Here is a 26,117-nt window from a genome sequence, read left to right as displayed (position 1 = left end):
GTTCTTCCCTTTCATCACTTTAAATATATCATGCCACTCCCTTCTGACTTGTAGAGTTTCTGCTGAGAAATCAGCTGTTAACCTTATGGGAGTTCCCTTGTATGTTCTTTGTCATTTTTCCCTTGTTGCTTCAATAATTTTTCTTTGCCTTTATTTTTTGTCAATTTGATTACTATGTGTCTTGGTGTGTTTCTCCTTGGGTTTATCCTGCCTGGGACTCTCTGTGCTTCCGGGACTTGGGTGGCTATTTCCTTTCCCGTGTTAGGGAAGTTTTCAACTATAATCTCTTCAAATATTTCCTCAGGTCTTTCCTCTCTCTCTTCTTCTGGGACCCCTATAATGAGAATGTTGTTGTGTTTAATGTTGTCCCAGAGGTCTCTTAGGCTGTCTTCATTTCTTTTCATTCTTTTTTCTTTATTCTGTTCCATGGCAGTGAATTCCACCATTCTGTCTTCCAGGTCACTTATCCGTTCTTCTACCTCAGTTATTCTGCTATTGATTCCTTCTAGTGTATTTTTCATTTCAGTTATTATATTGTTCATCTCTCTCTGTTTGTTCTTTAATTCTTCTAGGTGTTTGTTCTTTAATTCTTCTAGGTCTTCGTTAAACATTTCTTGCATCTTCTTGGATCTTTGCCTCCGTTCTTTTTCCGAGGTCCTGGATCATCTTCACTATCATTATTCTGAATTCTTTTTCTGGAAGGTTGCCTATCTCCACTTCATTTAGTTGTTTTTCTGGGGTTTTATCTTGTTCCTTCATCTGGTACATAGTCCTCTGCCTTTTCATCTTGTCTATATTTCTGTGAATGTGGTTTTTGTTCCACAGGCTGCAGGACTGTAGTTCTTCTTGCTTCTGCTGTCTGTCCTCTCTGCATTTTGTTTAAATACCTCCAAATTCCTAATAAAAGACTCAAGTCATTGGCCAAAATGCAGTACAGCCAAAACCTTGCTCTGAAGTCTGAAGGGTGCTTCTGTAGCCTCCCCTGGGCAGCCAGCACCTCCTTACTGGCCCCTGCTCCGGGCCTCAGCACCACTCCCAGAGCTGGGTCCGAAGGGTGGCTCCTCATGGTGTCAGCTGTGGTGGGGGCCAAGGAACCTGGGTGAGCTTCCAGGCAACGCAGAAAAGGCTTAGCGTGATATCCAGCCTAGAGAATGCCAAATTCTTACTTACTGGAAGGCAGGGAAGGAGGGTGGGAGAGCTGGGACAGCAGGATTAGCAGGATCCAATCACTTCATGTTAGCCAGAAGCAGGCACGAGTTTAGGGAGAGGGAGCCGATGTCAGCTGAGCACTTGCTCTGGACCGGTGTGTACCTTCCCCTCCCTGAACCCTCACCAGAGCTGGGGGCGTCCATAAATGACTCCCATTTTATAGATGAGGAAAGGACGCCCATGCAAGTGAAATGTTTTGCCCACGGTTCCAGAGCTGGTGGGTCTGAATGAGTCCCAAGTGCAAGCGCACTCTCCCCCAGCTTCAGAGGCACGCTGTGGTACGTGCTCGAGGGCTGGCAGGAGTACTGGAAGGTGGTCCCTGCATAGCCACGGTCATGGCTCTGGCTGGGTTGCGCTGAGCCACGTTTGGGGATGACAGGGCCAAGATGGGCTTCTGAACCACGGGTGTGGTAGTCCAGGTACACTGGGGACAGCGTCTCAGCCAGGGCCCCTGTGACTATTATAAGCCCTAAACAAAGAATCAATGTGTCACTGTGAAGGCGGCTCACTGTTGGGATGATTTAAGCCGGGGGAAACGTGGGGGCCCGACGAGAGCTGCTGGATGATTTGCAGGGGCAGGGACAGCCGGGCTGACAGCATTCGCCCATTCAGGCGGGCCAGCCGCTCGGTATTGACAGAAGCCCCCCCACACACTCGCTAGATTACAGTAAAGACATTCAAATCACAGGCGCGGCGGCCCACGCCCGGCTCCTCTGTGCCAGCAGCCCCTTCCTTCTGCATTAACTGAGACAAACAGCGGGAAGTCAGGAAATCCTGATTAGCACGGGATGGCAGATGAGCGGGGAGGCCCGCAGAAGCCAGCCGAGGAGACACAATGAAGCAGGTTCTCGTGCATACCCGTTGAAGATTTCCTTCCCATAAGAATGCAGATGGGGGCGGCTCGATGGGGAAAGCAGGTGCAGCGATTAAAACAGAGGCCGCTCACCGAGCGCCACCTGCCCTGGGTGCTGTCGTGTGCATTATCTCGCTGACTCCAGGCAACCTGTGAGGTAGGTGTTGCCGCAACCTCCATTTCACAGATATTCTACTGAGGCTCAGAAAGGGGAAGTCACCAGCCTTAGGCTGCAGAGCTGGTCACTGACAGAGCCAGACTTTGAAGCCAAGTCTGACTGGCCCCTGGGGCTCATGCGACACAATGTTATTTAAAAGAAATAACCACGAAATAGTATTTGACCTATCAGCCGCCCCTGGGGCTGTCCTAACAATTCGGAGATGGGGTAGAAGGTGGCCCATGAAGAGAGCGGGCTCTGGAGAGATGAGTGAGTTTGGGCTCCACTCCTTGCTTGCAGGGGTCATCCACCCCGGAGCCTCCGTTTTCTCACCAATATGCCAGAAATAATCCCTATCGCCACGCTCTGAGCATTAACATCATTATGCTGGCAGGTCCAAGGAGCAGCGGCTGGGTCAGTGAGAACTGGTGACCACCCCTTACTGCAGCGGAGCGCCGTGCTCTCCCCAGCAGGACACCAAACAGGGACAGGCCGAGATCTCTGTGTCAAACAACCTTTTGCTTGGCCACCAGAGCGTGCCTTGCTGTCACTGAGAGCCAGATTCTGGGTTTTAACACAATGACCCGTGCATTCCAAATCCCAGGAAAGGATGCGCCAAACTGACTAGAGAAAAGGATTTCGCTTCCTGAGAGTGAGAAGACAGTTCGAGAGCGTGTACTGGAGAGCAGGTGGGTTTGGAGGGCCTGGTGGGCCCCTTTGAGAAACGTAAATCCATCTGAAGAGTGACCAGCAGGAGAACCAACGTTAGCCGTGGCAATGGGAACATGGGGCTCACGGATCGAAAGGTTTTTAAGGGACATGGAGATAAAACCGGAGGAACACAAATTAGTGTGTGGAGAGGAAAAATCCCAACCCCCTGGCTGAGTTAAGTGAGGGGAAAACAGACGGACCTCACGTAAGAAACGCAGTCTGCCAGTGCCTGGCGACACGGCTCCGAGGGAGCTCATCCTCAGCACTGTCCACACGCTGGATTATCGGGCTCACTTACTGGGTCACTGATTTATGACCAGCCCTCTCCCGAATGTCACTTATTCAGGGCCAACCTCCGGTGTCTGGATGGGGTGTGCTGCCCAGGAGGCTTTGGCAGCAAGTTTTTAGTCATGAATAAATGGCAGCATTGTGAAGGGGAAAGGGCACAAAGAGAAGTGTTGAAACACTCGACTTGGCCTTGATTCCTTTTCCTTGTCTGGGCCTCAGTTTCTTCATCTGTAAGATGGGAAGGTGCTGAGCTAACACGTGCTGTTTCTAGACACCCAACTAGGCCTTTCTAAAAAGGGCCTTTCTCTACGAGGTCACCGACAGCCCCTCACAGAGAATGTGTGCACAGCCCTTGGTGCGGAGTTGGGAACGGGGAATGAACTCGAGTGGGAATGACTGCTGTGCCACGTGCTACATCGAGAGCACGGCGGAAGGCCCTGAGCCCTCTGAGACAGTTTTCTCATTCCCAAAATGTAAGACATATTTCTTACCTCCCGGGGCTATGTTGGGATCAATAGGTGATTTGCGTGCAACAGTTAGCTCAGGGCTTGACTCCTAGAGGGGCAAAAAACCCCTGGTCTTCTACTCCAAAGAATGGTAGTTCTCTGCCCAGAGCATGCTTTCCGTGATTCACGTCAAGGCAGGTGACGTGCACTACCTGCCCAGGACATGTGTTGGATCAGTGGAGTCAGGACGACGACGTGGAGCGAGGAAAAAAGGGATCACCCCCCCCACCCCCGCCCCAGCTGCCTCTGCCGACGGCACCCCTGCCTGCCTGAAGGCTGGATCTGCATAACAACCCTATTAAGAGAAGCTCTTTATCCTCATCTTACCGAGGGACATGACTTGCCCAAGGCCACAGTGCTGCAAAGTGCCCGAGCTGTACTTGAAGCTCCATCTGCCTGTCCCCAAAGCCCAGGCAGGCTCTTCCTACAACACCCCAGGGCACTCTGAGCTGGGGTGCTCAGTTGCCTGAACTTTTTTTTTCCCCCTCTGGGTTTCTGGGGGAATTTGAGATACAGAAGATGATTTCTCACACAACGAAAATCCTTTCCCACATACTGCAGTCCCAGCCCAAGGAGTCTGGAGTCTCTAGATGGGGATTATGTACTGCCCAGGGATTCAAAAGAGGCTCAATGCAGCCCAGAGCTCCATGAATGGGGAAGCAAGTGAGCCTCTTGGAGCCCCGTTTCCTCATCTGTGAATTGGGGATATTAACCGACTCTATATCAAGAGGTTTGAAATGGTATAATATTTGTCCAGGTGCCAATTCTGAGGGGCACACAGCAGGTACACAATGGCAGTTCAGGTCCTAACAGCACTTTTCAGATGCCCTTTGAGAGCTGGGTGTTTCGTCTTGTGCGGGACCTTCTACATTGTTCCCTCAACAAATACCTTTGACAGGGTGCTGGGAGAGCACATACAGGGTGCCTATGCTGGGGCTGGGCGGGCTCCAAGAAAAGCTACACCGGGTGTGGAGTGAGGTGCGGCGCTGATATAAAAAGCAAGCTCCAAGGAGGAGCAGGCACTAGCTAGATGGAAAAGCGGAGGAGGTCATGAGCAGGGCAGCAGGGCCGTGACGAGGCGGTGCACAGTGAGGAGGTGATGTCCCTGGGGTTCAAGGGGCACGTCACAGATGGGGTGAGTGAGAGAGATGCTGACTCTCTCCTTCCTTATTTGGGGGCATCTTCCCTGAGAGCCAGAGATCTGAGGAGTGAATGCTGGACCCCTAGAATACACAACTGCCAAGAAAGGTACAAAAAATAATTACTCAGCACATGCTGGTGGCTCGCCCCTGAGCAACCCACCCAGCCCTGAACTGAGCTTCCCATGTCCGAGGAGCAGACTTCATTCACAGGGATGAAGGCCTTCATTTTCTCAGCCTCGTCTTCGAATCCACCCCCTACACGCCAGGCTGCGGAAGTCCCCCCCTCGCCCTTCAAGGATTAATGGCGGACAGCTGCCCTGGGACAACCCCCCACCCCCACCCCCGCCTTCCTTCTTCCTGCCTTGGTTGGGTTGGGTGTCCCTGCTCGGGGTTCCGCAGCTCCTGTGCTCACCTCTACTATAGCCCTTCCTGCCATTTTTGCACTCCTGGCTGCCCAGGCGTTCCCTCGCTAGATACGGACTCCGTGTGGGTACAGGCAGAGTCTTACTTGGCTCTGCATCTCCAGTTCCTAGCACAGTGCCTGGGTCAGCTCAGGCACTGTGATGCTTGTTGAATGAATTATTCACTGCAGATAAGGCAACAGGAACATTTCTGAGAAAGACGCCAACGGGGTGGAGAGCAAGACAAACGGACTGAGGATGCGAGGATGAGGGTTAGCTGGAGGAAGGGAAGAGAGAACGTGGTGTGTATGCTGGGAGGGGTAGCGGAGGGAGGCGGGAGGCCGGGAACACCATCTAATTAGACCACATGTGCAGAGCAGCATCTGGCTCAAAGCGCAGCAGTTTACACCGCTCCTGGAGTTGTCGTGGAGACAACCACATGACCAGCCTGGAGCTGAGACTCAGGGGCAGCAATCCAGATGCACTCCTAACATATTCTGACAGAGAGCAGATGGGCAGCTATTTGCAGGGCCAAAAAATGCCAACTCCGCTCCCCTCCAGACCTGTGTGCCCTCACTGATCATTTTCATCTTGTAAAGTCATTCTTATCTGCCCTGGAACCACCAGTTCCTCCCGTGTAGGAATCAGTGTGAAAGCTGCTATTTCTGTAGTTCTCCGACCATCACAACTTCCAGCCCGCTCCTGTGGGTGAGGAAATGTCGCCACCTTTAATGAAGGGGTCCTGTACGTTGGGCTCCACTGCCGCAACACTCTTCCCCCTTCCAATCTCTTTCTTAATGAAAAGTGTCTAAATTCCTCACTCTTTAGGCCCCACTAAACAGATCCTGGCTCGGGAGCAATGCTGAGCAAGTGTGGGGAGAACAGGGCCTTTGTGGCTGAGCTCCTGCTGGGCCGGTACTCACCTGGGGCAAGCACTGGGCCTCTCCAAGCTCCGTTTACTTCTCTGTAAAGTGGGCTTTGTAACACCTATTTTCACAGAGTTATTTCAAGGATTAAATTAAATAATCATGGAAGATCCCTGAAAATAATAAAATCTTATATAAAATTTCTACCAGGATAAAAGTTCTTTATAAACTTCAAACATTTTAGGCAGAGAGCTCATTATCATCTGAGGAGTAGAAAAATGACAAAATCTTAGGTTCTACATGACGCTCCATTACCCATATATATGGCAAATTTCTCATTTATGTCTTTGGCGAGGTGGGAAAGCATCTAGTGTTGGAGAATCAGGCTGGGTTTGAATTCTGGCTCTGATGCTTACTAGCAGTGTGATCTTTAGGAAGCAACTGAGAATTCTCTAGAGGCTCGGTTTCTTTAACCATTAAATAGGAATAATCATTTTTACCGCCTATGAGCTAATTCCAGTTGGGACAATATACGTAGGCACATAGTAGGCACTCAATAAATGTTTCCCTTCTTCCTGATCATTTAACAGCATCAAGTAAGACTGAGGGTGCGAAAGAGTGTAGTGAAAAGCGTGGGTTCAGTTAGAGCAGGCTGGAGTCCCCCCCACTGGCTGTATGGCCCTGGGGAAGCAGTCATCTTTTCTGAGCCTCAGTTTCCTCTTCTGGAAAAGGAGGAGAACAGGTTTAAAGGGAACAATGGACATAAAGCCGTTAGTATCCAATAAAGGTAGTCATGATCCTCCTCACTCAACCCTTTTGGGAAAAAGTGCACCTTTCATGTGGGTCTAGCCTGGGGCCCATATTGCCATGCTATCTCAACAGAGATGAGTTTCCTTTTTGGTGGACGGGGCATAAAGTGAAGTGAGGACCCGGACTGGAGGTGTGGGCTGCTTTGGGCTCCCATCAGGACGGCATCCTGGCCCACCCTGCTGCCTGAGTGGCGTGTGGGGAGGGCTGGTCCAGGTGCATGGAGGCTTATTTATAAAGCACCGCAGGGCTTCCTGCTGCCACACTTGCCTGCCATCGCAGGTGTGGGGAAGGCCCGGCTAAAAATATTGCTAACGTGGGTTTAATGTTGCCCAGCAGAGACTAATGATTGTTTTAAGTAAATATTAATTATAAGAGTCACCCAGATAGAGTGCTGGAGTGGCATGAGTATTTCTGCATCTACATATGCAGGTGAAGAGCCCACGTGGGGAGATAACTTCTTACACACCTCCTCCAAGGAGTTATTTAATGATGGGAGGACTCTAAATATTTGGGCGATTCCCGGTTAAAAGATTTGGGAAATGTCTTAATATGTGAGATATAGGGATTTTCCTATTTGAGAGATGATCTTCTCCAGACCAAATAGCTGATTCAGTTCTACCAGACCCTTTACCATGAAAAATTGTCACAGTGGTGTGGAGAACCCAGATTTGGTTCAAGGTCCAGCACACTGGCCAGCCGATCCAGGGCAAGTATCTGCCCAAGAGCCTGGAGGTGGGGGTCACCCGTCTGAGATGGTGTTCTGGTTCTAGTGCTTTACTACCTGTGTCCCCTTGGGCACGCTCCTTCCCTCTCCGAGTCTCTGTTTCATCACCTGTATGGGAAGCTAACATTTGTTGATCACTTTGATCAATGGTTCCTACATCCGGCATTGCAAGAAGACTCACCTAGGGAGAGTCTTTTTAATGCATATTCCTGGGCTGTGGCTCAGACCTTCACAAAGCTGCTCAGATGATCATAATGCATTTGGGAACTTGGGTGGGGGGAGTAACAGTACCAAGAGTAGTAGACATTTACACTTGCTTACCAGGTGCCAGGTACCTTTGTAAGCGTTTTACACGTATGCACTCATTTAATCCTCATAACAACCCCATGAGGTAGATGTTGCTGCTGTCCCTGTTTTACAGTTGGGAAATGGAGGCACAGAAATATGAGTTAACTTTTCTAGGTTCGCACAGGCAGGATTTGACCCAGGTGGTCTGGCTCGGGTCTGTGCTTGACCTAGACTGTAAGCGCTAAGGGAACAGTAGCTCTGCTTCTCTTCATCACCGCTCTGACCTCAGTGCCCAGTCTCAACCTCCACTGTCACAGTTGGGTTATTAAGTCTTCCAAAGGCTTTTGGAGGTTGTCAAGGGGATGAGCATCCAGGGGATGGGCTGAAGTCTGTGCCCGGGGCACCATGGCGGCTGTGACTTCCAGCCGTTTCCCTGCCTGAGACCAGTCCACAAGATAAGGACAGTTTGGTTCTCAGGAAATGGCAGGCCCCTCCCAACATGTGGCTAGCAGGTGTCTTATCTTCGGGAATATCAAATCACCATGACTGTCCTTCTTTCCTGAATAATTAATAATAATAATAACAATAGTAATAGCAGTAACCACTTACTGAGTGTCTGCTCTTCACAAACAGCATTTATTCTAGTTAGTGATTAACATGCTGAATTGTTTAGGGGAAATTGTACTGATATTCTCAACTTACTCTGAAAATGCATCAAAAAACAGATGCAGTGATAGATGGACAGATACGTGATAAAGCAAGCATAGTAGAATGTTAATGGTACAACCTAGTTGGTAGGTATGTAGGTATTCACTGTAAAATTCTTTCGATTTTTCTGTAGGCTTGAAACATTTTGCAACAAAATGTTGGGGGAAAAAATCCCACAGGGGGACCTGAAATATTAGACTTCAGAGGGGCAAGGGTGGTGGCAGGCAGGATGTATTATTCCACGATCAACTAGTCTTGAGGGGACACCAAACATGACATTGGGTTATCCAATGTATTGCTGACCTAGTGACAGGGAAGTATTAAAAGTGAGTTATAAATGAAAAACAAACTATTTTCTTGCACATCTACTATGAGCCAGGCACTGGAAGAGTAATGATTTGACTGGTCGGTCTCTTTCCCCTCGGAGAGTGTGGGGAAATCAGCCCCCTCCCCGCCCCGCTCCACCCCCGCACACAGACAGGTATGTGACGGGCACGTGAAGGCACCCATCCTCTTTTTACAGATCTGGAAATAAAGCTCTGAAAGGTCAAGTGACTTGCCCAAGACCATATAACAAGTAGGGGGCAGGTGAGGATTCACATCTAGGCACGTCTAAGTGTAAAGGCTCGGTTCCTTCTACCACCTTTCAAAAGGTCACTAACATCATCGAATCTCATCTGCTCTTGAGGAGAGGAGCTACACAGAAAACTGACATTCCAAGATTACTTACAAGTTTCATTCCATGATTCTTTTCAACCCTGCCCCTCATCAGACTGGGTCCTAGATTACCGGCAACCAACTTTTAATTCTCTTCACTTGGGAATTCTTTCAGCTTTTAAGGTGGCTTCCCAATCGTTACCTTATTTAATGCTTATGTGACCCCGAAAGATGACTCTGGAATTCCATTTGACCTGCGACAGGCTGTCTGCTCAGCCCTCCCTTCCCTCTGTCCCAGGGTTAGTGGGGGTTGGTGAGTTTGGCAGAAGGAAAAGAGAAGCTGCCCAAAGAGAGCACGTGGATGACAGAGCCTTGACTGGACAGTTCCAGGCCTTTCACTGCCCACTGGCCTGTCTGCCCCTTCAGGACCCCAAAGGCCTTTTGCCAATAACCTCTTCACAGGGACCAAACGATTCTCCCTCTTGCTCTGGTGGCACACTGGGAGCCTCTCACTTCTTGCTTCCTTTAGAAGATAACTGCAGGGTCATGTGTGGTTCCAGCCAGGGGGACTGTTAAAAGACTATCCCAAGAACCCCTGGAAAGAGCTTTTATTTGGTAATGATGAATGGGAAAAGCGAGTGTCAGCTGATTTCATTTTACTAGCAATACATTCCCGTGTCAGGATAGACAGGGGAAAAAAAAAAGAAGAGAGCTGGTAATCTGAGGTACTTACGAACAAAGTTGTGTTAAGAGAAGCACAAGATAACAGACTTTCTGCTGCAGGGCTTTACTTCCTAAATATCCCATCCTGCTGACCACCACCTGGAAGTGCACCACTCCCACCATCTGATCACATCACACCCGCTGAAAGCGCTGCCCTGCTCCGGCTGCCTCTGTGAGGACTCCGAGGCGCCTCTCAGTTGGGCACGTGCCCAAAGGCACCTCCAGCCACACCTCCTGATACTTCCCCCTGCAGACCAGAAGTCTCAATCACTGCAAGCTGCCTGCAGCTCCCCTGCACCGACCATACTGCTTTGGACCTTCACGCTCTTCTCTTTCCTCCCTTCTTCATCAGGCTAACTGCTACTCATCCTACAAGGCCAAACTCAGGTGTCCCCAGGGCACCCCTCTCTGGAACTTCCGTGGGCTCCCATGGCATCCCGAGCCGACCTCTATCACCTCGTACAGTTCCCTGCTCACCCACCGGCCTCCCGCTTGGGGACGTGAGCTCCTTATGGGTAGAGAATGAACTGTCTTATTGGCCCACAGTTCCCTTAGCGAGCACATAGCCTGACACATAAGTGGCACTGAATACCTGTGTGTTAAATGAGTGAATAAATGAATGAACGAATGAATGAACTGTCTACAATCCTATACGGGAGTGAGTCCCATGAAATGAAGCCGCTTTCCGAAAAGTAAAAGAATACCAAGATAGTTCGAAACAGACCCACACCATCCCAGAATTCTTCCTGGAGCAGACGGCTGCACAGCAAGGCTGCAATTATAGACACGCACACACACACACGAGCACACATTGTTTAAAAAAATTCATAGAATGCACTTAACACTGACTTTTTTTTCTTATTGGAAACCTGTTTACAATCTTGTCCACTGTCAGTCTTAAATGTCACTTTTCAGAAAGATGGCTGCTGCCAGGAGAAATTTATTTTCAAATTGAATCACAGCATGTTCATGCAGAGAAGCACCTCTTTTGAATCTCTAAATTGGAGGGAATTCAGGGAAGAGAACGGGAGGTGATTAGAATCTGCACAGGCTGATTCAGGAGGAAAAATTATGAGTCTAAAATATGCATGGGTGAGCTAAACAGCAGCTATTAGTTGGTGGAAATGGTGAAGGCAGGACAGCAACTACCTAGAAATCTACCAGAACAGCGAGGATGCACAGGAAGAAGTGGAAACAGGGCTGAGGGAGTGGGAGAATGAAATGGGGGGCGGGGAGTCTAGGCTTCCTTCAGGAAGGAAGCGCACATTTACTGATGCCCACCTGTGCCAGGTACTGCGCAAGGCGGCCTTGCTTGTTCAGCCTTTGCCCACCAGCTACATTATTCCTGTTGTAAAGGTGAAGATACTGAGCTTCCGAGAGATGAAGAAACCCAAATAAGGGAGTGGGGGTGTGTGTGTCAGTGTCAACCAGCCACTCTGCCACCAGCTAGTGACTAAGGCAAGTCTGCAGTAGGCATCACTGTCCCTGCTATTTGCCAGAGGAGGGTGATCAGGGACGGCTTCCTGAAGGGGGAACACTTTAGCTGAAGCTGATTATGCTTCTTTGTTGCTGCTCAGAAGAGAGTTGTCAGCTTTGGAAAGTGAGCCGGACCTCAGCAAAGCCTCTTGAGTGGACCCCCACCCTGGGGTATGTGAGGTACCTGTCCTCCACAGCAGATTCTGTGTCCCTGCTGAGCCAGCCAGCAGGTACTCTGCATCCTGGCTCTTGTACCTTTAAGCCAAGTGAACTTGGGCCAGTCTGAGCCCAGCTACCTCCCCAAGAAGATGGAGCTGATGCCGCCAGCCTCATGGGGATGCTGTGAGGATGAAAGCACTAGCACGTGGCTGGAATCCACTGTGAACACTATTTTTCCTTTTTAACACAAACATTATACACGTTTTCGATTGTTCCTTTGACCTGGCAATTGTGTACTCATCCATCAGGACCCAGCTCAGGAAACTATGCCTTTAAGAAGCCTGTTCCACACCACTGTAAAGCAGTTATACTCCAATAACGATGTTATTAAAAAAAAAAAAAAAAAAAGAAGCCTGTCCCAAATTTGCACGGTGCCCCCTCCATTCTGAGAGTCCCGCAGAGGCCTTGAGTCAGGACTACGTTTTGTTCACCACTGAATCCCCAACCCCAAGGGCAGGGCCTGGCACATGGAAGGTGCTCCAGAGCAGCCGGTGAATGCATGGCTGAGGGGCTCCTCAGCCCCTCCACCTGGCTGCTGACGACCCCCCAAGGCGGCCTCCAGGAACTCAGCAAGCAAAGCCTGGGCCTTGCAATGCTTGCTTCTGCGTGCAGACTCTATCTGGAACGCTGAGGATTCCCAGCCCAGGCCCGGGGCTCTGTGGGTTCCCCAGCTTTTAGTTGACCCGATGCTTGAAAATTGGTGTTTGTCAGGGTCTGTCCTGCGCTCCATCTGTCGTGAAAGAAGTGACCTGTGTTGACTGATGCTCCACTCGACGGCCTCTGAGGGAGGGTGTGCTCTGGCGTGGTTCAGGTTCCGCAGCGGGTGGGCGGGGCATCCTGGCTCTGTCACTCACTGTCCATGTGGCTGCGGGAACGTTTGTAAGCTAACCAAGACTCAGTGTGTTGTTTGTAAAACGGAAACAATGCAACCTACCTCACAGCGTTGTCATGGGGAACAGACAGATTTTATGTCAAAGTACTTGACTCAGGGCCAGACATGTAATGGAGATTCATGGTTGGTAGCTGTTATTAATGTCCTATTCATTCCCAGTCTCCTAGGACTGCATAGTAAATGGGTTATCTCCTAGTAATTGTGGTCATCCAATATAAGCCATTAAATATTACTTTATTCATTAAAAAATTTGTCTAAATCTGGTCAGAGTGACTTGGTTATGTTGAGTTGGCAGCTCTGGTCTTTGGGAAGCCTGAGTGTCTCTCCTAAAAGTTCCCTATTCAGAATCCAAGGAGCCCATGCCAGGAAACTCTTGGTGTCCCCATGCATTTAGCAAATGTCTATCTAGAGGGTCACATGGTGAAGGGAGGGGGCTTGGTTTCTGGAGACAGATGGATCTGGGTTTGAATCCCACCTCGACTCCCTAGCACCTAGGCAGCTTAGAGCAAACCTCTCGCGTGGAGGCAAAGGGCAGCGATGAGGACTTGACCCTCGGATCCCAGTGTTATCTGACCCATCAGAGCATGTGCAGACAGTGCCACCCAGGGATTCTTCCAGCCAGCCGTCTGATACTGTCCCTCCCCTGCCTTTAACTTTCAGTGATCGTCCCGCCTTCATGGTGACTGTCCCTCCATTCACCAACACTGACTGACAACCTACTATGCACTGGGTGCTCTCTAGGTCCCAGGGAGGGTGCAGTGTCAGGAAGTTCGAAGCCTTCACCCTGCATTTGAGGGCCTCCAGCTCTGGCCCCTGCCTGCCCGTCCTGCCTCGCTGCCCCTCGTTCCCTACTCTGCGGCCGTACTAAGTGCCTTTGGGTCTGGGAATGCACACAGCATGTGCTCTCACCACTGAGTCTCTGCCCAGGTTCCTTCTGCTTGGATGGTCCGTGCACACATCACCCACCTGCCTGACTGTGACTCCTGCCCCCTCCGGGGCCCTCAGTGAACGGTATGGCACGAAAGGGAGACCCTGGGCAAGCGTGGGGAGTCCACTGGCCGTAGCGGCCGGCAGACCTGGTCCTGCTCAGCCCCATACCTTCCCACCTGCGGCACCTGGGGCAGGTGACATCACCACTCTGCCCCCAGTCTCCTCTTCTGTAACACAGAGGTGGTAATGTCTGCCTCAAAGTTTCATTTCAAGGATTACAGGAGACCTGTGGCAGGGGTGTGGTAAATGGCAGCCATTGTAACTGTCTCCGTAGTTTCTTTTCTTTTCTTTCTTTTTTTTTTGCGGTACGCGGGGCTCTCACTGTTGTGGCCCCTCCCGTTGCGGAGCACAGGCTCCGGACGCGCAGGCACAGCGGCCATGGTTCACGGGCCCAGCTGCTCCGCGGCACGTGGGATCTTCCCGGACCGGGGCACGAACCCATGTCCCCTGCATCGGCAGGCGGACTCTCAACCACTGCGCCACCAGGAAAGCCCTGTCTCCGTAGTTTCTTGCCTGTCACTCTAAACTCTGAGCTTCCTGAGGGCAGGAGCCGTGCCTCTGCCATCTCGGGACACTCCATGTGAGGGGCAGAGCCTGGAGCACTTGAAATGAGCGAGTGACAAGTCTTGGGGAAATGTGTCTCTTGAAATCAAAAGCCTCTTTGGTGTTGAAGGAGTTAAAATCTGCTCATGCTTATAAACAAGCCCCACTTCAGCTCAGCACTATCACTGGGTGTGAGTCACAAGGCTTAGCAGGTGTGGGCAATAATTAAAGGCTTCAGCAATCTACCTGGGCAAGGTATTTTTGCCTCTTATTCCAAAGAGGAAACTCTCTCTATGGAGAGCAGAGGAGCTCATTAATGAGACTAATTAGGTGTAAAGGGGGTAGAGGCTGGCATCAGCTGCAGCTTGGAGGAGCTAATCATTAAGCTCTGTAATCTCCTCCACTGAACACAAGCAGATCAGCCTCCCACACCTGAGAACCTGACCACGGCCTTTGGAGAGGCTGAAAGGCCTTACCCCTCCCCCTGCCATGCTCCACCAGGAGATCACACACACGCACACACACGCCCTGCCCCCGTGGGGTCAGCTTCCAGGGAAAGGGGCCAGCTCATACTAGAAGAGGCTTTTCTCTCAGTGTTCCCTCACCCCTGAGGAGCATGTGCTGGGAAGTTGTGTCTTGGGTTTTACAAGTTTTCCTGGATATAAGGAATGGATCAAAGAATCTTGGCCTCCACATGTGGAAGATGAAACTCTCATGCCTAGAATTCCAGATTTTCTAGCCACCATTAATGTTCAGCTGGCACTGGGAGGATTTCTCTTTCTGTATCCTTCTCCTCGCTGGCCTGTGAGCTCAGTGACCTGTGGGCCGGGGGCTGGTTCCCTGGGATCTTCAGTGGCTGGCATCCCAAGGTGTCATGGATACACTGGATGCGTGGTGGGATGGATGGCAGGGAGGGTGGTGGGGAGAAAACGGATGGATGGATTGTGGCACTGCCTCTTTTTTTTTTTAGACGTTAAGAAACTTTATATTTTTTTTAAAAAGCAGCTTTCTATTAGTATATATAAAAACAAAAGACGTGTGTATGCATATATACAGAATTTTCATACTGGATGTATACACTTACACTGGGAAACATCTCCTTGTAAGCCTGTGCTCCCGCAAACCTTTTGTTAAAGAGTTACATGTACAAGCTTAACTCCTTTTAAAAGCAGCCTTTGGGGCTTCCCTGGTGGGGCAGTGGTTGAGAATCCGCCTGCCGATGCAGGGGACACGGGTTCGTGCCCCGGTCTGGGAGGATCCCACATGCCGCGGAGCGGCTGGGCCCGTGAGCCATGGCCGCTGAGCCTGCGCGTCCGGAGCCTGTGCTCCGCAACGGGAGAGACCACAACAGTGAGAGGCCCGCATACAGCAAAAAAAAAAAAAAAAGCAGCCTTTGGACGACTACGGTGCTCCAGTGGCTGGGCCGGGAAGCGTGGGTGGAGGCAGCAAGGTTGTGACACCTTAAGAACACGGTAATGTAACCCTGAGATCCTACTGCAGCAGCTGTCTCCTCCTAATGTCGGTTGCTAAGTTAGGAACAAACCAGTTTGGCTTTCCCTGAGGTCACACTTGTAAGGGTAAAGGAGAGGCAGGGGGTGATGGTGGAGAGGACAGAGAAGACCTGGAACCAGTGTATGGTTTTCATGGGGGAGGGGCTGACATACGGGCTCTACCCGGGGAGGGACTCTGACCTCCAACATCATGCATATGCTGCATACAGTTGGCATGTCACAGATAAAAAGCTGGGGGCTCCAGCCCCAGCTCAGCCCAGAGGCACAGTGGTCTCAGACACACCGTGAGCAGTGGCGTCCTGACAAGGGACTGAGCCTCTGGACCGTGGCACTGCCTCTTTTCTCAGCTCTGTGGCTTTGGTCAAGTCACAGCCCTGAGCCCTAATTCCCTCATCTGTGAAAGGAGCATAAGAAGATCATGGGCGCAAGAGCATTTTCAAAAGTATAAACCACGTATAAAAGTAGTTCACGTATAATTATTGTGTGTTTAAAATTTCGGTAAAAGAAGAGAGAGGCTGATCATCAGGGGAGTGGGAAAATAATTCCAATAAAGTCCCCGCTCTCGGCTTGAGCTCACCAAAGGGCAGGGCATCCCTGGACAGGGCCACAGGGGCACAGAGGCTCGCACCTGGAAACCTGGGCTCTTGGATGCTGGCGCCGAGGAGTGTCTGCACTGTTTACAGAGCTCTCACTGGCTTCGGCCCAGATGCCAGCCTCCCAGGAGGCTCTCCATCTCAGTGACATGCCCTCAGAGACTCCTGGGAAGCAGGAAAGGAAGCTTGGCTCCTTGTCTCCCCCATGAGACCCACTCCACACAGCCCCCCTTCAACCTTCTACACCTGCAGCCATGTCCAACAGGAGCCCTCAAAGCCGGCGTCAACCAAGCCGCAAGTGTGCAGCCAACACACTCTGAGGGTCAGTTTGCTGGTGACACCCTCCTTGCCCTTAGAGCCTCAGCTCTGCCATGAGCACCCTGGTGAAGTCTCCCCTGATATCCAACTCCATCCCTCCCCCCACCAACCTTCTGTAGTCCTTCCATCTTCTGGGCACCCTCCACCCCACGACTGACCACTTGTTCCCATGTTTTTCTCTCCCGTTCCATCGTGAATGGGAAGTAAGAAAACTCCTTCTTCCTAAGGGAGCTGATCTTGCCAACCCCCAACCAGCCAAGGGGCAGGCATGTGACCTGTGTCTGGCCAACTGGAGGTCCCCATCCTCTGGTCAGTGATTGGCTCAGGGTGGCCCAGATGTAGCCAAGCTGGGCTAAGCAGTCTTCTCTGAGAGTTGATGCACAGACACGAGGGGTGGAGACTCATTTCAAGCTCTAAGGACCACACAGGCCCTTATGCCTCTATTGCAAAGCAAGAGAACGTTTGAAATAAAAACTAACAGGCAAAGCCAAGCCAGGCCAAGCCAAGCCAAAGAGTGATGAGATAACATCATCTGAGCTCCTGAATCCAGCCATGGCTGTAGCAAGGGAAGACTTGGGGGTTCTCAGCTATGTGAGCCAAGAAATTCTCCCTCCTGACTTTTTTGCCCAAGTTAAAGTTCTACCATCTACAACCAAGAGAGGCCAAACCAGGTTTTAACCAGGTCTAGGGCCGTTTTAGTCAGCCTGCAGGGTTTTTTTCCTCCCCAATATTATTGCTGCTATTGTCCTAACTAGAACAGACTCCATATTCATTTCTCCCCCTCTTGCCTTTTAGTTATGAGGCAAGATCACAGTTCTAGACCAGAGACAAGCAAAGACATGGCAGGACCCGAGGCTGCTCTCAGACCAACGCCTGCGGCCTCCAAATAGCTCTCCTGGTTGTAGCTGTCCTGTGGACATTTTCTGGCACCACATGCTCCTTATAAGAACCACTGTTTGTTTCTCAGAGTTTTTTCCTGAGATCCCTTAGAATGTTTTCCACCATTTTCTCGGTCTGAACAAACCAAAATCACGAAAATATCAATATACACAATGTCCTGTAAAATCAATAGCTTTAAAATAACTGGAATTAAAAAGGGGAGCAGAGGAGCCCAAAACCTGTCCCCAGTAGCAGTATGAAGCACTCTGAAAGGGGTGCTGGTATGTCTGGAGATCTGGTGCTTTATGTACGTATTATAATCCCCATTTCACAGATGAAGAAACTGAGGCTCAGAGAGGGTGAAGTAAGTTGCTTCCCATCACACAGCTTGGCAAATGCCTACTTCTCCCCATTTAAGGTTCAGCTCGAGTGTTGTCTCCCCTGTGACCTGAAGCATTCTTCCTGGCGTCTCCAGCAGTTCTCCCACAGCCCTCCATCCAGCAGTTACCATGGGGTGTCCTCCTCATGGTTACAGATGGGCCTCCACAGTAGGCGAGATCTTGAGGCAGAGACCTTTTCATTCATCTCCACACTCTGTCCATCAGCACAGGCCCTGGCCCTGGGCACGGCTGAAATAAATCTTTGCTGGAGTAAATGAATGGGCTGAAGGAGTCGTGATTTGAGCCCCGCCTGTTCAACTGTAAGCCAGACAGAGCTTCCCCTCCCCCAGCTGCCTCCTTGACTGCCTCTTGCTCTCCCTGGAGGGAGTCAGGCTGGGTAGGAGAAGTGGTTACAAGACCAGAGGGAGCATGGACAATGGTAATAAATATGTAAAACCCAGAATTCATTACATCCAGCTAATTCCAAATGCAAAAGACACCACATCCTCTGAGACAGACCCAAATGAAGGAGCCTGGTTTCTGGCTGGAGGAGTGGACCAGAACTGTTTGGTCCGACTTAAGAAATCATTCTCTTCTTGATGGGCAAGGTATCCACAAGGCTCTCCATCCTCCACTAATTTTGTGCCCAAGGGATCATCCCCCACCCCAGCTCAGTTTCATTTCTGTAAAAGATCCTCCTTTTGGTCCCTGAGAGGTCTCGCCACCGGATGGCTCTGAACTAGAGACTCTCTGGTCAGGAATCTCAAAATCTGCAAAGTGGAGGATGTTAATTCTCTTAAAGAGACAGTGTTACAGCAAGATGTTAACATTACACAAAGTAAACTCTGTCCTCTGGGGGGAAAATGCTCCATAAACCAGAAATAAAGTGAATATCCCTCATGCAGTGCACTTGAAAACAGGCACCTTCGTGTGGTGCCTGCCTTCATCTGTCAACCCAAAGAAAGGGAGAAAGGGCCTGGCGAGCCACCCAGCAAAGACAGCTAATGCTTACAATTCAGGCAGGCAGGAGGTCTGCAAATGCTCCCCTCTAGCCTCCCACACTCAAAACATTTCCTATAGTGAGGGCTTCAAAGGTAGAAGGGGAAAAAAGATTTCCCCTCTGCCCTACACCAGCCAAGAGAATATTTTTCTGTTCCCTCTGACACACACACACACACACACACACACACACACACACACACACACACACACACAGAGCTACGGGAGAAAACCAAAACTACACACCTTGCTAGAAAGGAGGGGATTGGGTTTGAGACCATAGATGAAAGTCATGCCAAAAGCACGTGATCTAGAGTGAGAGGTTCAATTCCTATTTCTGAAACTTACTAGGACTAAAGGAGATTAAGAGAGAGTGTGGGAAGAGGCACTCCACGTGAACTGCTAGCACAGCAGTGGGCATACACACCTACAGATCCTGGCACTCACTAGATTGCACTGACTGGATCTTCATTACCAACCTTAGGAAAGACCATTCTTCAGTAACAACTAATGAGGAATGTCTTGAGGGGCACTGGACAAGGCCCCATTCCTCCTCACCTAAGGCCCCAAACTTCTTCCCTATTGACTCTGCCTCAGCGGTATGGCTCCAAATAAAGTTCTCTGTCTGCCTGTAGTACTGGAGGTCCCAGTTAAATGTTGTATGCTCTCTTTTAAAAGACAAAAGTCATGTTCAGCCCCTATTAGTCGCTAACACCTTAGTGAAAATTAGTTAATCCATTTGGTGTCTAAAAGCAGGAGAATAAGTCATATCAGATTTTGTGTTTCTTTTCCTAATAGGTAGCTTGGGGGTAAGGCTGGGGCTGAAGGGGAGGCTGCTACTTTAGGTACAATACAGGCTGCAGTTTGTGAGACATTTGGAGAAAATCAGTCTCCATGTGGGCAAAATGGAGAAACATGGGCTGAACAACCACAGCTACATGGTGGGTTTGTAGCTGTTGTCAAAACTGTTGGCCAATGTGCTTTGTGTGTGGTAGAACTCTCTACTTTGTTCTGATGCCAACCAACATCATCAATAGCGACTTAGACAGAAGCATAGAAAACGCTGATCAAATCTGTAAAGGACATGGTGACAGCAAGGATTGAAAAAAATTCTCAGGAGACAGGAACAATGGGCTGAAACTAACAAGTTGAGATATATTTGGGACAAATGTCATTTCCTACACTTAAGTTCAAAAAATCAACTCTACAAGTACTAGTCAAGGCTGACCCGTTTTAAAAGAAATTTATATGGCAGGTGTAAAAGTGGCAGAATTTTATGTTCAATACATGTTCAGCAATGGCCGACAGCATGATATGGTTCAAAAAAAGAATAATGCAACCTGCTACATTCACAGAAGTAGAAAATCTAGAGCTGCACTCAGGGCAATAGAGTCCAACAGAGATATAATGTCAGTCACATATGCAATTTAAAATTCTCTAATTTGGTTCTGGGGCAAATTTCTACCTCATCCTGCACAGATAAGAGAAATAAACAATTGAAAAGAAAAAAAAAATCTCTAGTAGCGCATTTAAAGAGTAAAGAGGAGAAATTTGTTATATTTTACCCAATAAATAAAGTAATTATAATTTCAACAAGTAACCAATATGGAAAATCGCGTTTTACATTCTTTTTTCTTACTAAGTCTTAGAAATCTGGTGTATACTTTGCTCTTACAGCCCATCTCCGTTCGGGCTAGTCACATTTCAAGTGTCCGAGGGCCGCCTGTAGCCAATGGCTACTGTATTGGACATCACATGTCTTGAGTAAGAGTGGGGACAGGCCCACCGAGAGTTTTCTTCTCATCAGACCGCATGTGGAATATCTGGTATTTTAGGCATTTAGGAGGGACAATGACAAACTAGAGCCCTCCAGTGACTAGCTGAAGAACTGGGATGAGAAGGCTGAGTGCAAAAGGACTTCTAGGACTGGTAGGAAAATCACAACCAAGTGATACTAGTGTTCTGTGGCTACAGAGCATAAAACTAGGACTAGAGGATGAAAACTGTGATAAGAAGATCTGGCTCTTTAAGAGTGAGTTTTTCTGACACCAGGAGTGTGTAAGCACAAGCCAGCTGACCTGCAGAAGAGGATGTAACGTAGAAGTGGATGTCCTCTAAGGTCCCTGGTCAACTCCGAGATGTAAGTGTGACCATCGAGTAGAATGGCTGGCTGTCTAGCTGACAACCCAGAACGTACACTGCCAAAGCTGTTTTCTCCGTCGAGCAGTCTTCTTGTGGGTATAGATTTATTCCGGTTGACCCTCACGGGCTGCCCGTGTGGTTCTGGTTGTCAGATGAAGGCACTGGGGGGCCTGAATTCGCATGCTCCCTGCCATCGAGGAGCTTATAAGTGAGGGTGTGCAGTGAACATTCCTCGTTAATGTTGTCAGCTTGCTGGCTCCCAGCTGACTATGGTGGACAGAAGTACCGCCAGAAGGGTCTCTGTGTGAGCACTCCATCTGCCATGTCATGGGAAAAGGACACCTCCAGTTCCCTGTGGACGCCAAGGCTAGAGAGGCCTCCAGCCCATGGAAGATCCTGGGAAGCCCAGAGCTCTGGCTTTGGACGTCTCACTACCCACCGGTCGCCTCTACCTGCATGTACGACGGACACCCCAACATCAACATGTCCCCAACTCAACCCTTTATCTCCTACCCCCACCCGCACCCTGTTCCTCTGTGAGCCCAGATTTGGCTGAGTTCTCTGCTGAGCCAGTCGGCTGTCTCTGACCTGGGTACTGGCTCTCACAACCTGGTGGGAGAGGCACACGTAACTCTAATATAAAGCAAATTGGCTGGAAGAGAGGGCTTCCTTTCCTTCCCCTGACGCTCATAGGGGAATGTCTGTCAGCTGTGGACTGGACGCTGGGGGCCGCCAAGGACTCTGATGGGGCTTCTGCCCTTGAGGTGCCTGCAGCCTCCTGGGAGAGACGGGCACACAAATAAGGGCGATAAAGGGTTTAGGTGAGAGGACAGAGGCTTGCCTGGGCATAAAGAAGGCCTGAAAGAGGAAGGGGTGGATCCCACCCGGGCTGTCGTGGAAAAGCGTCACAGGAACCGAGGGTGGGATGCTCACGCTGAGCCTTGAACCTGGTCGGGTGGAGTCTGGAGGGTGTTCCAGGCAAAGAGCGCACAAGCCAGAGCGTGGAGCAGAGCAGCCCGGGGCCCAGCACGCCAAGGAGCAAGTCCCTCCACAAAAGGATGTGCGGAAGAGAGGAGAATGTGAAGGGAAGTGAAAAGAGGCAATCACTGGCCAGATCGTGAAGGTCTTAGATGCCAGGCCAAGGAGTTGAGTGCTATCCTCTACAGACTGAGGGGCACAGGAGGGTTTTAAGATCAGATCTGTCAGGAGTAAGTGTACATTTTTTTTAATGCAAGAATTTCTTTTGCTCTCCTTCATTTTAGTAAAAATGAAGCATTATGGAGCTGGCAAATCATCTCTGCATCCCAAAGACAGCGCGACATGTGATAATGACTGTGAAGCGAGGCTGAGCCTGTTAGCAAGAATGACCAGGGAGTGAGAGGCAGGGGTGGTGCATTACCCTCCGCCATAGTCTCTTTGTTTGAGCATCATTAGGAAAGGAGCCATTAGAAAAACACCAGCCAGGTAATAGGAGGGAAACAGGTCTTGGCAGGGCTGTGTTACCCATAGAGAAATTAGCAAATAAAATTCAGAGAAGGCAGGGGCTTCTGTGCTTGCCCATTGAGTTTCTTGGGGAATAACAGCACTGCCACCCGACGAACTCTTGATGAGACTGAAGACTTGCCTGGCATTCTGCAGCAGGCTTCAGGTGGGCAGAGGCAGACTTCCCAGGCAGGCCCGCGATCCCCGGGGCCCTCTCAAGGGTAGGCCTTTCACCCCCGAACCACTCTCCCAGCCACCAGGTGATGCACCAGGGATGGTGTGATGACCCAGGAAGCTAACGCTCCCCGATGTGGTGGCATCTGAGCCCTGAGGGAGGCAGGGAGCGCCTGTCATCCCCATTCCACCTGTGGGCAGCAGGGAGGGAGGGAGGGACTCGGGTTAGTCATGCATCCGTTCCCTGTCACTCGGCTGAGCCCCAAGTTCCTCTTGTCGAAGTGATCACTCAGAATACCAAGAGTGTAAAAAAGGGGAGGTGACTCACTGGTCAGAATGAAAACTGAGCGTTGGAGCTGCCAACCCTCAGTCTTCACGGCAAAGAGGGGTGACCCAGAGGGTGGGGCCATCACCGTGATTACTCTCTTCCCTTCCTAATTCTCTTAGGTTTCAGATACTCCTTCACGCAAGATTTCATGGAGTGCCTGCGTGACAAGCCAGGAGCCAGAGAAGAGTCACAGCCTCTGCCCTATGCCGTACAGTCCAGTCTGGCGCTTCTAACAGGGGTATGAATCCCTGAAGGAATTCAGCGGGGGCCAGGGGTCTGAGTTCTGGGGGTCAAAGTTGGGCATTCTGCCTTAGGGATGCACTGCCTTCTGAGAAGCACTGCTGGGTGATGAGGAACTGCTTAAGGGTTACAGGTGGGAGGAGGACAGGGTGTGGAGAACAGCTTGTGGGGAGAGAGCGAAGGCCGGGGGCCTGGAGGGTGACTGCTTGTACCACCATCACTTCATGAACAGCTTCTGGTTCTCCCTCCTGATAGCAGTTTGAAAGAGAAGCAGACATCTTGGCGGGGGGTGGGGGGGGGTGGGTAGTTGGGATAATCTGTCTCTGGGACTCTAGGAACATTCTGCAAAGGTTGCTGGGGAAATCCCCTCCTCTAAGGGTGCTATATCCCGGGAAAACAGGGATCTGGACATGCAGCCAGGCACCCTTCCCCTTTCCTGGTGGGATGGTAGAGCGCATTTCTGAGTGGGCCAGGTGTGAGGGTCTCTTAGCTGACAGCTGCTTCAGTGCCAGAAATTTTCGTGTCACCTTGTACTGCTGGAAGTGGTTCCAAATATGAGGCTAGATACCCTAAAGCTTCCTACTTAGCCAATAATACCAACTTCTTACCACTGCTCCGAAGGAAGCTGGAGCTACATGGTGGAGGTGGGCCCTGCAGCTGGCCTCATCTGAGTGTGTCTCTTGGTTCTGACACTCCCCAGCGGCTCGGGGAGCCCAGGCAGATAACTGCACCCTCCTTAATCAAACCTGGTCCACCCATGAGGCTGGCAGAGTTGGCAGTATCTCAGTTTCATTGATGAGAAAACAGGCCAAGTGACTTTTGGGGGATCTACACAGCTTTTAGGGGCAGACTTAGGGCTAGAATCCAAGACTCTTGATACTGAGTTCAAGATTTTTCCATAGCCTCTGGGGAGCCTTGGCAAAGGTGACTCAAGGTTGAGGAACACACCCTCAAGAGAGCAGCTAAGAATACTATTTCAGTTTGGTCCTTGGACAGGTCATCAAGCCAGATCCTCTCTATTAAGGACACACAGTCTGACAATCCCATTTCCTAGCCTCTGCATAGCTGTCCTCTCTCTAGAAGCTCCACCTCACCTCCTAACTTGTTAGCAAACTTCTACTTAACTTTTAAGGCCCACCTCATATGCTACCTTCTCTTTAGACTTCCTTTTTTGTTTTTTTTTGTACTTCTTCTATACATCCATCTACTCCAACCCATCACTGGCTCATTCATGTATTTTTAAAAAATGTCTGTTTCCCTCACAGGACTTGAGCTCAGGGACAAGGGGCTGCACCCTATTCATCTTCTTACTGCCAACAGCCAGCAGTGCTGACACACAGTGGGAGTCAACTGAATGCTTCTCGAATGGACAGTCTTAGTTAGGCGCGGCTTCAGGGAGCTGGAAATAGCCCTAGGACACACTTTCATTAATACCCCGCAGCTCTTCCCTCCACGGGTAGACATTTGAATGGCCCATGTGGCTGAGTCACAACCCCACAAGACAAGGCCCCTTTTTCTCCTCAAAGGAATAATTTAATAAACTATGGGTGTTCCAAATGGTCACTTTCTCCTCTTTATGAAAGACACCTTGAGGAGGGGTGTCGGGGAGGAGGCAAAGGGGAGGGGCAAAATATCAGGTGTGTGTGGTCAAAGATCACGATTTTTACTTACCCTGAAAGAACCCCTGACCAATATTAAGCAAGCAATGTCCCAACAGAAGGACAATAGGTTAGACTTTTGGATTCTTTCAAAGACAAGCAAAAGTCATGCTATCAGAGACCCCTCCAGTTCCCATCCATTTCTTTCCTTCTAAATTCCCCCTCTGAGCCATCTTGCTGGCCCAGGACAAGTATGGAAAGTAACTCTCTGAGAGTTTTTAAACACTATGTTTCTATTGTTTTAATGGCCCCACTAAGGGCACCATTGTTCCTTGGTAGTATACACGCTTCATTCTATAATTAGATGTCAGAGAGGACCCAACAGCAGCCTAGTGTTGCCCCCTCAAATCATATTAATGAAATGCAATCCACTCAAATGTCCTGAATGCATATCTGTAATTGCATTAAGCAGAAAGACTGGGGACATCAGGATCAAACTTCAGTCTCTGAACAGACCGCTACGATCAGGCACATTAATCCAATATTTCCTCAGAATCTGACAGCCAATTAATATACCAGGCCTTCATACACCAGGCAAAGGATTGATGTCCCTGTCATTATTTTGTTTTTTTAAAAAATCATTAAAATGACTGTTTGTACTCTGGGATGTCAAAGTAAATGCTGGGTGTAATGTTTCTAATCAAAATCAATTGTTCAAAGGTGGAAAGGTAAGAAACAAACTTTAGAGAAGCACTGTCATCTCTCCCAAAAAAGGAAATTTAAAGATCTGAAAGCCTCACTGCTTTCCCTGGTGTTTTTAACAAAAAAGTAGCTAAAATTAAGTACTAGTCAGAGTTCAAAAAGCTCAGCTTCATCAAGTGCTTTTGAACAGAACACGTTTGGCATGGATTCTTTTTTACTTTTAACACAAACAGGTCTTCATTTTAAGGATTTCACTAGTGTTCACAGCTTAAATGCGTAAGTACACAGTGCAAGATGGCCCAGTCCTGAGTTTTCCTGCTTCAGTCCCCACAACACACTTTGTTAATTATCAAAGCTGCCTTACATACATTAGAACTTCTGCCGGATTGGGAAGGCAAAAATGAGAATAAATACCTCTTCAAATCTGCAGAATTGCACAAATGTCCTATGAATCAGACCTATTTGGAAGAGTGTGCAGGTCACTGGTGCATTCAGGACTGTGATAAAATTTAATTAGAAGCTGCTATTAGGACACTGTTATTGATGTGCTAGAGCACGCAGAGATAAAACTGTAGCCTATGTATTGCCTGTGCCCTTGACGAGAACTG

General features: G+C 49.7%; 1 protein-coding gene across 10 annotated transcripts in view; it reads right to left on the bottom strand.

Annotated features, from left to right (window-relative positions):
- The window catches only part of DENND1A (DENN domain containing 1A), a 543,770-nt gene that overhangs the window by 77,789 nt on the left and 439,864 nt on the right, over positions 1 to 26,117 (bottom strand). The window lies entirely within an intron of this gene.

The sequence above is a fragment of the Kogia breviceps genome, chromosome 8, assembly GCF_026419965.1.
Source record: "Kogia breviceps isolate mKogBre1 chromosome 8, mKogBre1 haplotype 1, whole genome shotgun sequence".
NCBI classification, from domain to species: Eukaryota; Metazoa; Chordata; class Mammalia; order Artiodactyla; family Physeteridae; genus Kogia; species Kogia breviceps.
The sequence above is the reverse complement of the archived record's forward strand: the minus strand, read 5'-3'. Positions and strand labels throughout refer to the sequence as shown.